The sequence below is a fragment of the Serinus canaria genome, chromosome 2 (assembly GCF_022539315.1).
Source record: "Serinus canaria isolate serCan28SL12 chromosome 2, serCan2020, whole genome shotgun sequence".
Classification (NCBI taxonomy): domain Eukaryota; kingdom Metazoa; phylum Chordata; class Aves; order Passeriformes; family Fringillidae; genus Serinus; species Serinus canaria.
Window position 1 is genome coordinate 22,019,110 of NC_066315.1, and position 12,848 is coordinate 22,031,957.

The window sequence follows — 12,848 nt, forward strand, 5'->3', positions numbered from 1 at the left end:
CCCAAATGAGGGCTTTTATTTGTCTCCCTTATTTATGTATGCTTCAGCATCAAAAATGTGAATAATATAAACATGACTTAATAAGCAATTTTAAAGCCTTTTGGTGGCAAATATCCTCCTGTGCTTTCTGATGGAAGTCAGGGTGAATGACTCTGAGAGCAACCAGACCTGTTTTTGTTACAGATGAAAACATACTTAATTTTGTTGGCAATAAGTTCCAGAAGGTTTAATATAGGGAAAGATCATAGCAGGATATTATATCCAAGAAGGTGGCACCAATCTGACTTTGACAGCCATCACTTTGCATGCTTTTGTAGAAAATTATCAGACATCTCCACTTCCAACAGATAATGTGATTCAAAACAATATCTGCAGCTCTCAGTAATTCAAATGCAAATGTGAAGCTGCTGCATTTTGAAATAAAACTGGTTCAAAGATGGTTGGCTATGTCATTCTACAGCCAGCTTAAAATAAATTAATAATATGTCACAGTTGCATATCATTATTTTTTATTACTTTCTTAAATACATCCATAAAATTTTACAGTGCCCGTTGAACAATACCCACCATTTTCCCCATTCCTTAATAAGTGATTCTGAGTGACAGCACCTCCATCTTGTGGTAAACTGGAGAAACAGAACTTCTTTAACACTATCTGTAATAAAGTACCTCCGAAAACACTATGGTAATCTAGATCTGTCTGGATTGGATCATGGTTCCAGGTCCTTCTGGGAGTTCAGTGTGATTTCTCTTTACCTCCATGTGGCATGCCATGTGGGACACCCCTCCTTTGTCCATGTAGAAATCCTGTTTCTTACAGGAAATAGCAGGGGAAGTTGTCTTCCCTAAGGAATGAGGGAGGTACTGCCCCTCTGTGGGGGGAGAACTAATGCTTCCAATGAGTAGCTGTAATTAGGCATTGAAAAATTTCAATTCTATGAATACCTGATACAGAGGAAACTTCCAATTACTATAATTCTGATACAATTGTAAAAGATTTGTTTCCTGAAGGTATAATATCAAAGCAGTTTTCCACTGTCATAGTTGACCATGAGTGTGAATGAGGATGTGTATGTAGTGTCTGAATTTTAGGTTTAAAGTAATTTGGAAAAATCTAATCTGAAAAGAGAAATTATTTTCAAGTTCAAGAACAGATACTTTACAACTGTCCAAAATCTAGTTTATCACTGGTCCTGTCTGCACTTTTGAAAGCCACTGAACACAGTTCAAATACTTGCACTGGGCTGATGAAATTCTACTCTCTATTTTGTTTCCATTGTTTTTTCTGTCTTCCATCACTAAGATGTTTGTGCTATGAATGCAGAAAGTGAGATATTTAGCAAGCAAGTCAGCTGGATGCCAAAAATGAAATTCTTCCCACTTCATACTGAGCTATCCCAGCAGTGCCCTGTTTTGCAGGACAGCTCCAGATCATTAGTGTCATCATACCCAGTGCCCTCATTCTCTCCTTCTTCCCAGCATGCTAAAGTACAGTAGCTACCTTGGATTTACTCCAGTACATTAAATTCTTGCTTATTTTGGGAAGTTCAGAACTAGGCACAGTACTCAGTGTGGTCTCACAAAAGAGGAGCAGATGGAATTAATCACATCCATTTACCTGTTGCCCACAATCCTACTTGGACAGGAGTATGTTGGTGCTCTTCATTGCCACAGGGACACACTGCTGACTCCATTCCTCTTTCCTCCCAAGGATCTCCAGGTCTTTTTCTGCAGAGCTTTTTTTCAGCCTTTTGGTTTCCAGTCTGTGTGGTTGGATGGGATTACTGTGTACTGGCTGCTTTTGTCACTGGTGAGCTTCGTAGGATTTCTGTCAGATTCTGTTTTCAGTCTGTCAAAGCCACTTAAATGGTAATTCTAACCAGTATTCACAGAAGGAGTAGCACATCATTTGGACCAAAAAACTGTAACTGCATATTAATTTAAGAACATGTGCTGTCCAATATTTTATCTCTGGCCATGGTCATTGGAGAAAATGACCATAAACCAAGAAAATTTTAAATTATCTGTGCTCTTCTATGAAATATCGTCTTTAGCAAATAAGTAGTATAGCAAACTCTTAATTTGATATGTGAATTTCAAACTTTTCAATAAAAGGAAAAAAGTGACAATTTATATTTTTTTATGACATACCTCATTAGTTCATAATGGTGGATGGTGATGTAGTGAACAAAAAAATTTCTTATTGTTTAATTTAAGCTTGCTTCCTCAAAATGTTTTTGTTATACTTCTTTGTACTGAGAAATTGGAAAAATTAATCCCCATTTCAGCTCATGCACCATTCATGCTTCTCAAGTCCCAGCCCATTTCCCTTTTGCTTTTAGAGCAGAATGCATTGACATGTTTTCTGTTTTGTTCTTCAATGCTTTCCTTGCAGTTTCTAACATCAGACTGGCATTTTTGACTGTTGCTGTGCAATGAGCTGGCATTTCTGTATAGCCCTATCCAGGAGCTTTAACCTTTCTTCCTGGTGTGACAATAGGTGATGGCCGCGGCGCTGACCTTGGCCAGGTAACGATGACCACAGGGGCGTGACAGATCCCCCTCACAAGCTCCGCAAATCCACAAATCCCAGCTACCAGCAGTGGTTTGGCACAGGAACAAAAGGCAGCAGCACAGGTCTTGGGGTGAAGGAGGGGTGGCTTTATTTCACACCCAGCACCGAAGAAAGGGATCCACTACTTGGGGACCCAAGACAAGCATTTGAGGCAAACAAGAGCTTTTATAACACACACTCGGGAGGAGGGGTTTAAGGTAGCAAGCCAATAGATGTATGGTTGGGGAGGGGCTGAAGGAGGGACATTTTACACTTGAACCAATAAGGAAGCAATAGGGAGGAACATAACTTGGGTAAACCAATAGGGCTCTAAAAGACACAGGATAGGTAGGGAGTTTTCCAGAAGAGAGGGCAGGTTTGGGTGAGGATAGACATTCAGTGGGAGGGAGGGACAAGAGGGATTGACAACTGGAGAGACTGGGGATTAACACTTGGTAGGGAGTGGCTGGGTGACAAAGAGACTGACATCTAAAAGAACTGAATAACAATGAGGGAGCACGTCTAATTTTGGAAACACAAAAAACAAAATGAGGAGCCTGTGCCACTCCGAAGACAGGGGAAGGACAATACAGGGGGACTCCTAAACCACAAATCAAACAGTGAATAAAACCACAAATTAAGCAGTGAACCTGTCAAACAAAGAAAACATACTGCAACAGGTGATCAACCAAGATCTTGGGTGTGTACTTTATTTCCCTGGCTTCCTGTTTATTGGCACAGAGTTTCACCTGCCATTCTGCTGCCCTGTCACCTGCAGGATACTTCTGCAGCTCTCCGCAGTTTGCTTTGCTTTAGCTTGCTCTGAGCGAGGGAAGGGTGTGCTACAGCAAAGCCTTTACAGGCAAAAAATTGGTTTGACTGAAAGTAATTTCATTTAAAATCACAGGCTGAAAATATTTTTATCCTGAAACAGCTTCTTACTCACAGCTGCATACCATGGCTTCCCTGTACACAGTTCCTATGTGAGTTTTGGCTTTGTAGGGTGATGGAATTTAAACATAACATAACCTGCCTGTTTTTCCTGTTCTTCTGAAGGCTGAAACCATCTTCCTTACCTGGATTCAACCTGTTTCCAGCAACTGCTGTTGGCTTTGGTCTGTTCCTTTGTCATTAAACACATGCATGGTCTCTTGACACAGCATCAACTTCACCTGTGAGGCATCTGAGGGACACCCACAGCTGCTCCCACAGCCACAGGTGGCTGGAGCAGGGAAACTTCCATCCTTCCCTTCCTGCATTTCTACCTTGCTAATGCTGCAGCACACTTAAGATAAGTTCTGTTCAACAAAACTGACTTGAAATCCAGTTTGTGCTCCTGTAGTGGCCCTCAACTACCAGCTTTCATAATACACATTTCTTCAGCTCTGTGCTGAGAAGGAAAAAAAAGCCCAGGCTGTCATCGCAGGTATCTGCTACTTTATATTGGGTTACACATTAGCAGCAGAGCTATTTACCTCCAAGAACTCCAGTCCTGCAAAGTGTTACATAAACACATTTAAATATGTAAAATATGAACACGTGAATACATGTAAAATGCCACGTGTAAAAAAGGTTATATGCACACATACAGAATAGAACAATCAGATTCAAAAGAGCACTTTGAAACACAACAAAGAAAAAAATGTGTGTGTAATGAGAATTTCAAAACACTTTGGTTCTTCAGTTCCTTTAATTTTAACAGGACACACAGAATGATAGAAAGTAGAAACTTGATCATAATAGTTAATGGTGACTTTGCTATACTTTGTATGTTCCACATGGAGCCCTTTTGCATTTATTACTTCAGATTAGCACCTGAAGTATGAAATGTAAACTGCTAATATTTCCAGCTGGTTTTACACCAGTGTTACCATTTGAAAATCATAATTTAAAAAATGGTACATATCTGCTGAGTGGACTCTGGATCCCAATCTCAGCCCACCATTCTTTGATATCCACATCCAAAAAAGTTTAGTCAGTGCTTGAGGGAAAAAAACTGTCATGGTAAAATAAGAGTTGGTTTCCGTGTTATCTCTACACCCCTTTTTAAAAAGTCAATTTACCTAAAATAAGTTTTTCATATGCATAAATCCTTAGTACATTTTGCATATCCTTCAAAAATGTTTATATGTTTTCTGGAAAATTGTGTGTGTTATTCAAAAAGAAAAATAAAATTCCCCATCTGGATGGAATTGACAAAGTATTTTATTCTCTTCCATTTTCACCTCAGGTTCAATGTCTCTTGCATTTTTAATTTTAAAAAAATTAAAAATACCAACATTATCCTTTCAAATATTACTTAATCTTTCACATATGAAATATGTTTTCTCTTACAGAAGTTGTATTGTACCAAGGGGCATTAAAATGTAGCACACAAATTTTCTTGTTTTGAATTAATTCATGCTTAAGCTCTGGGTTTGCATAAATTATATCTAGAAACCATACACCACCAAATCTTTGGAGTGTTAAGTATCTGGAATTTATATGGATGTCAATGAACATTCTTACATTCCTGTCTGCCAAGAGAAGGATCAGGCCATCAGTTTGGAAGCCATGATCACTTACTGCACTTTATGCCACATTTCACATTTCTGCTCTGGGTTTACATATTTGTTTCTATTGTATTTCACTCTCAAAAACAGAAGGTGCGAAGGAAAGTGCATTGGTGAGGATCACAGGAAGAAAAGTAAAAATATTGATTGTTTTTTCTCTCATTTACTTAAAAGGCAATGCTTTTGGTATTATTCAAGCAGTCTTTGGCTTGCTTCCCCCTTATAATGGTGTCTGTTTCCCATTGTTAAAGATTCTTCATCCAGGCTAGTCTATTATTTCTGGAATTTGTAGAAAGGTTAGTGAGTCTCTAGAGTTGTGATTATTTTTTCTAGCTGACATTTATTGATCTCATTACCTTCATGCTCATATTTCAAAAAACTTTTTTTACATTTTGTTACCATTTCAAAGATGACAGAAATGCTGCAGTGCTCACTGTATTAGAACTGTATGTAATTAAAATTTGTACTCTGTGTTTCATCAGAAATTCATTGCCAAACCTCAGCATGTGTTGTTTACAAATTAGATTGTTATAATTAGAACACCAAATGACTGCAAAAATAGAGACTGAATTTATATTTGAAACAAACATCTATTTTACTTTTGCACAGAAAACTATGACATTTTTGTCCATAAGCAAGTTGCTAGATACCATTGTTTGGAGAAATCAGATGACATCCATACCTCTGCAGGTGCCAGCAAGAGACAGTTTAGGAGATACCATGGCAGAAGAAGGACAGGTACTATTCTTTTGCTAGCTTTTTACAAAGGAGTGAATTCACCTTTTGATTTTACTGCATATTTCCTTTCTCTGTTATTAATTATCACTGAAATTCATGTGATTACAACAGTATTAGCCATTTACTTTTAGATACAAAGAAATTTTGCTACTACTTGGATGGATTTTACAGAATTCTTGAAATATTCAAACTTATTAAGGAACAAAAATAGGCTATAACACACTCAAGAACTTCTTAATATTTGTGTATTTTAGAGAAAGCACGTAGGCGATGGTCTTAAAAAGTACTATGTTGCTTCATAGATACCTAATAGCATGAGGGACTGACTCCTGAGTTCCAGAGGATTCCAGCTGACAAATGCTGTCAGTTTGAAATTCCTCCTGCTCTTTCCATATAATTTTTTTTTAGAGCCTTTTTAAAGGTTGCCTGCTGAAGTATTAATGTGGACAGATGATGAAATACTGGCAACAGGATATATACAGAACTAACAGGGTGATCTTGTGGCAGTGCATAATAAATACTTCCATGGAAGCATGAAGATCTGAGATACCTTAGGTAGTACAGTGGATGTGAAGAGCTCAGACTCAAGTTCTGTACTGCTTTGCTGAAGACTGCTAAATCACTTCCCTGTCACTAAGCTCCCTAAAATAATAGAATAAATTGTCACTTTGCTGAAGTGGGGAAAAAGAAAACCAGCACGGGAAATAATTTGGTATAGGCGTTGACATTTAAAGCATTTAAATATCTGTATTATTCCATTAATATCTGGAAACTAGACACATTTACGTATCTGTAAAATAATCCATATGTAATATTAATAAAAATTTATATAAGTGTGTGTATACATATATATTAAAAACAATGTATTTTATTGCTGGAACTTCAGCAGAACTTATATCTATTTATTTCTTAGTAAGCAGAACTTATATCTATTTTTTATTTTTATGAAGTTATGTAAAAGTGTTGCTTTCTCCTTTTTTTTTTATATCTGGAATGGCTTAGTGAACTACCATGCTAAATGGCCCTCTACATGGAGAAAGTAGTTGTAGTTACTTACCACTTACTTCTTCTTATCAGAATGTATAGAGCTCCCAGATCACTGATCTTTATCCAACTTGTGTGACATCTCACAATGTTGTCTTAGATAGCAAAGGTTCTAGCATCATCATAGTACAAGGATTTCATATTATCAGAGCTTCATACCTTCTTGATGTTCCTCACAGGCAGCTCCTCTACCCACTGACTTCTCCAGGTCCTCACAGTAATCTGACACTCCTCTTTCCTTACTCTTATATAGCACTAGTGCTTATTGATCACAGGTGTGGCCTGTTAAGATCAGGCCCACCTCCAATCTTCAGCAACTGACCCAGCTGCAACTCATTGGGGGACAAGATCACCCTCTACATCACAATTCCTCCTTGACCCTCTTTTCCCGAAGGCAATTTTCTTTTACTTCGTAAAAAGCAATATGAGTTTTCCTCTTGAAAAATGTGACTTAAGATCCTTTGTAAACTCTACATGATCTTATGCCAATTGATAGAATAAAAAGTAACACATATGTGTTGACAGTCTCTGGATGACTTATGGCAATGTTAGCACCAGACAAAAAGGGTGAAAGCAACCTGCCCAGCTGGAATTGTCTGTGGATATCACTGAGGTGTGTGAATTTGTACACAGCAGGTCAAGCATGAAAGAATGTTACTTATGGAAGTGTAAGATAAAATACTTTTGCAGACAGTACTGGGAGTAAGGAGATGCGAATGGAAATAACCACTTGATGGAAGCTGCCTTCATCGTTCCTTTGCAATGAGCATCGTCTCCTGTTTCTGGGCTGCTTCATTACTGTTGTCCTTGGAGCTCTCCTTAAATTAAATAAGTATGAGTTGGAAAAGGGATTGACAGCTGTGGTTATACTAGTTATTGAAACTAATGGATCTATGGCTGAAGCATATGCTAGCAGCCTCACTGGCTGTGGATATCATGGTTAACTATGGAAAGTTTAGTCAGTATTTTCTATCATTTTATTTAAAAAACATTTCAAGGTATCTGTTTTCCAGTTAATATTAAATCCTGATCCCTAATAATAAAAACACAGTAACTTTACTCACCTTTTAAATTTTAAAGCCACTAGCACATACAGTCCTAACCTCAGGAGATCAGTCTGATGACCATCAAGAAGCAACAGAGACCACAAATGACCTGTCTTGTGGATGTCTAGCATTTAATTAAAGTTTTGATAGGATTTAGCAGAAAGAAAATCTAACAAAACTACAAGATTGGAAATGCAAACCATATTTCTCCTTTAGAAAGAGATTGATGTATTAAATATTTATGCAAACATAGTAAATTGGCAAGTGTATGAACATACTGCTACATCTTCACCTCTTCCATATATCATCTGCCTGAAGAAAAGGATTTGCTACTAAAATAGAATAGGTGTTCTGCTATATAATTTTCATAACAGGAGCTACTTGTCATTATTCTTTCTATATCCATCTATATCCATCCTAATATAGGTGAAGATTATAGCTAACAATAAGAATAAACCAATGGATACTGTTTCTGAATAGACAATGGAACATATATTTACATCACTGGACACATACTCTGGAGAAACTGATCTTTTGTTAATTCAGGGTAATGTCCTATTCTCCTAACTGATCTATGAATTTAAGTGAATGGCATATCCAGCAACCTTCGGAAAATAATAGATTTATTGCAAATTTTAACTGACTATGAAATTAGGAGTTTTCCTGATAGCCCAGTACTAGTAATACTTAGCATTCTTCTTTATGATTGTAGTGACAGTATTGAGTAATTTTCACAACAACTCCAAAGGAAACATTATAGTCTCTTTTTTAGTGATAGAGAAAGTAATACAGAGGGGCTCTGAATATCACATAAAAGGTGTATCCAAGTAAAGTTAGGAGTAAGGATGAATCATGAGTGAGAATGACATTCTTGTTCAACTATATGACTTTCTTAAAACCAGTGGTGCATGAGCCTATAGGGAAAGTAGGGCATGATTTACTGCTCTTCCCTGATGTAGACACACACACACTTTGGTTTGACCACCATGCTTATTTGCTGGCTGCAGAATTAATATCAAGCTGTAGACTATAAAGTGACTGCTCAGCACTTAAGACGTTCCAAAAAGCTCCATCCAAAGTAAAACAGTGTCCATTGATTCTGCACAGACTAAAGAGTAGAATAACTTAACCATCAATGCTTTAAGTGTATAAACTTTGACAGATTCAACTTCTGTGTAACAGAGAGCTGCTTACCTAAGTGATTAGAAAGACAAATATAACTATTTAGGTTAAAATAGTCAGCCTGGGATGAAAGATGCTTGGATAAGCAGTGTTATCATTACTTCAAATGGAATAAAATAGGGAAGGACTATAATACCCTAAATAAATTATTGAAATCAAGACAGATACAAAGAAGATTTTGCTATTAATTATTTCAGGAAAAAATATAATTGCGGTATTTTAAGATTCTGGGGAAAAAAAGAACAGAGGTTTGAAGCTGCCATTTCACTGAAAACAAAACAAAGCTTTATGCAGACCAGCTTGTGTTTTTTACATTCACCAGAATGAAACTTTATAAAATGTTCCCCAAAATATGGTTCACTAAGAAAAATAAATGACACATTCAGACTAAAATTTATTCATGTGATCTACAGAAATGTTGACTATTTCTAATATATGGTTTTCGCTTTCAAATAATTATGACTCTTTTGGGATAATAGATGATTTATTTAAGTAGAATAACAGAACAACTAATGTAATCATACGTAATTTAAGGTTTTTTTTACCATATATCAACATGCTTAACAGTTGAAGGTTTCTGAAGAAACTCTGATTTTGTCAACCTCAAAAAGTGTCACTGGTTTCAGTGGGACAGGAGGTCACTTTTCATGTGAACCCACAGGAATTAGCTGCAGCTATGGACCTCTAGAGTGGAGAGGAGTGAGAGGCTGGATGTGTGGTTTAGGGAAACAGAGTGAAGGGAAATTTAGTTTAGGCTTTATAATCCAAAGATCTGCACATATATTTCCAGGACTTAATTGACAGCTTTAAAATCTCCTTTATGTCCAAAACTGTAACACTACTAAGACCTTTCTGTTATACCTCAGGAACCTCATTGTGTGTTTTTACACCTGAATTGTCTTGCCAAGATGTTGATTTCACCCTCTTCCTTCCCTCCCTCTCTACTGTAGGGAACACCTGTAAAAATCACATCCGTATTAGAGTATGTTTTTACTTCAGGGTTAATTTGGGTTCTTCTACATTGGGAAACGTTTTAAGTTAGAATAATCAGACTGTGAAACAGTACTCAAGCTGTGTGTCTACACACCTTCTGTCCTTGTTTGCTTGTCAAAATAAAATTTCTAGAGGTGTAATGCCAGAAGATGCTTTGCACTCTGAATTTTCTCATATCTGGAGGCATGGGGAAGGTTGTCTTTGCTCTTTCTAGGTACACCAAAGGGATTGTGGAAAACTTTTTGGAACTCAGGCCCTTAAGCAGATCTAGCCTGTACCCACAGTGAGGAATGCTTAGGTTAGCAGCTGGGAAATCATGCTAACTGTAGTTTTTACCTACCCAGCAGAGAATATCAGTTTAACGGACTATGTGTGCAGGTGGAACTCAGATCAGGAGCAACACTTGAACTACAATTTAAATAAAATTCACAAGGCAGACAAGGGTTTTATGGGTATGTCTACACAGTACTGTCTAATGCTGCAAAGAAACATATGAATTAACTCAACCATTAAAATGAATATGACTGCATTAATTTAGTTCTTATGGTCAGAGAATATTTATGTCAGAACTAGCATCCTCATATCTAGGATGGATATTTAATTTATTTAAATATTGCACAACCACATTGTGCAATAAGGACAATCTCTCCAAAGAATAATTAGAAAATGCTTACAGAATTTTTGGGGGTGCACAATAAATGCTAAGCAATCTTTAATAATAATAAAAAAGTTTGTAAACTGAGAGGATAGATGAACTGGAGAACCTTTCATTATTCTAATAATCATCTCTTAGTGACAGCTGGCCTGCTTTTCTTCCTTCCTTCCTTCCTTCCTTCCTTCCATCTTGAAACGTCACTAACACTTCTGCAAAAAAAGCATAATATTCTGAAAGGTAGTATTTTACATCACTGTGCTCAGCTGAAAATTACTTTATGAGATCTAAGGTAGTGAAGGATTGGACCCAGATGAAAGTACTAATGGTTAAGGCTCATATTTCTACATGACTTGTGATGAAAGACAAGAAGGTGCTGCATCTCCAGAGACTTTGGGGACTGTTCAGGGAGTGATATAATTAATAACTAACTGTTCAATTTGACAACACTTAATCTCATTTTCTCAGGCTTGCGTCCTACAGATTATTTATAAATTAGATTGGTGGTCATAGTAACTATTCCCCTGAGTTTGCAAAGTGAAGGGAGCCCAAAATGACTTCTACTTTTCACAGCAGGGTCAATTGAGCACATCATCCTCCTCAGCAAGATAAAATGAATACGGTGCAGTCTACTCAGGGGAAAATAAATTCTGTTTCACACAATATTAGTAAATGGGCTGGGCAAGACTCTGTAAGTTTAAAGAGGAAAGTAGTGTCCTTTAAATATACAGCAAAGCCCTTGCACCATTTCAGCTTGTGCTGAACCTCCTCTGCAGGTGACATGGCCAGTCTGACCACATGGCTGCAACACCCCACTGTGCATCTCCGGCCTTTGCACATGGCCTGGGTCCTCTGCACCCTCTCCCTCACCTTGTAACAGAGCAGCTGCAGCCTCATGGAGCAAAGGACTTTTCATATTTCTTCACAACAGAAAAGGAACAGAGACCTCTATGCAAGTTGTTGAGATGTAAATTCTCATTCTGTTTCTATTCTGAGAAACAACAGTTGCATCATCAAGAAGCAAAGTTTTTGGAAGTTCATTTCATCGCCAAAGAGAAAAGGTGCTTGTCTTTACTTCCAGATACATATTCAGTGCAGAGTCAGAAAGTTAAGCTGCAAACCAAAATTCAAAGTGAAGATAATACTTTTATCTTTAACAGGCTTGCAGAGGAATTATTTCAGGAAGAACTGAAAATATATATGCCAACAAGAATAAATTTCAAGTCACTCACATAGCTGTAACTTCTATGACTTGTAGGAGGAAATCATAAAAGCTCCTTTTCACCACCAAATTAACAGTGGACTACTTTTTTTTTTTTATCAGTACAGTATCACAATTTCTCAAACTCCACTCTACAATGCAATTTCTTCCTTGAGAAAAGTCCTTCAGAGGTCTTTTACAGGCATTGTATTACTACCAGGCTTCAAAGCCTGATCTGTACTGATTCATGGGACTGTTTAATCTATGATCCACAACACCCTTTGGCAAGGAGTCCCACAGCTCAACCACACATAATGCAAAGAGCCAAGTCCTTTCATTTATTTCACACCTCAATTTTACCAGCTTAATTTGACACCCATCTAAAAGTTTTTTACATTGCAAAACACTGTATGATGGTTAACATATGGACGTTCTAATACATTACTTCCACCTTTGGTTATTCAAAATTCAGAATTATTATGCTATCTTTATAGCAGTGTTAATATATTTATTAATAAAATACATAATTTGATGATTTGTGTATAGGTACATATACACACATGGAGTAAAACTTAATACGGTATGTGAAACACTATACAATGCTGCATACTGGAGTGTACAACACCAAGTTACATAAACAGTCAAAAAAATAACATTTAATTTGTCATGATCTCTTTATCAGTTTGATGGATTGTGTGAGATTTTTCCTTTTATTTTCATTAGGTTCACAGAAAAAAAACTCTTGAGAATCTAAAATTAGAATGATTGTGGAATATCAGTTTCATTCATTAAATAACTGAAAGCATATGCTTTTAGGAGATTAAGTGAAAAAACGGAAACAATTCTTATCTACAGTTTAAAGCAATCTACTTCGAAGAAATGAATG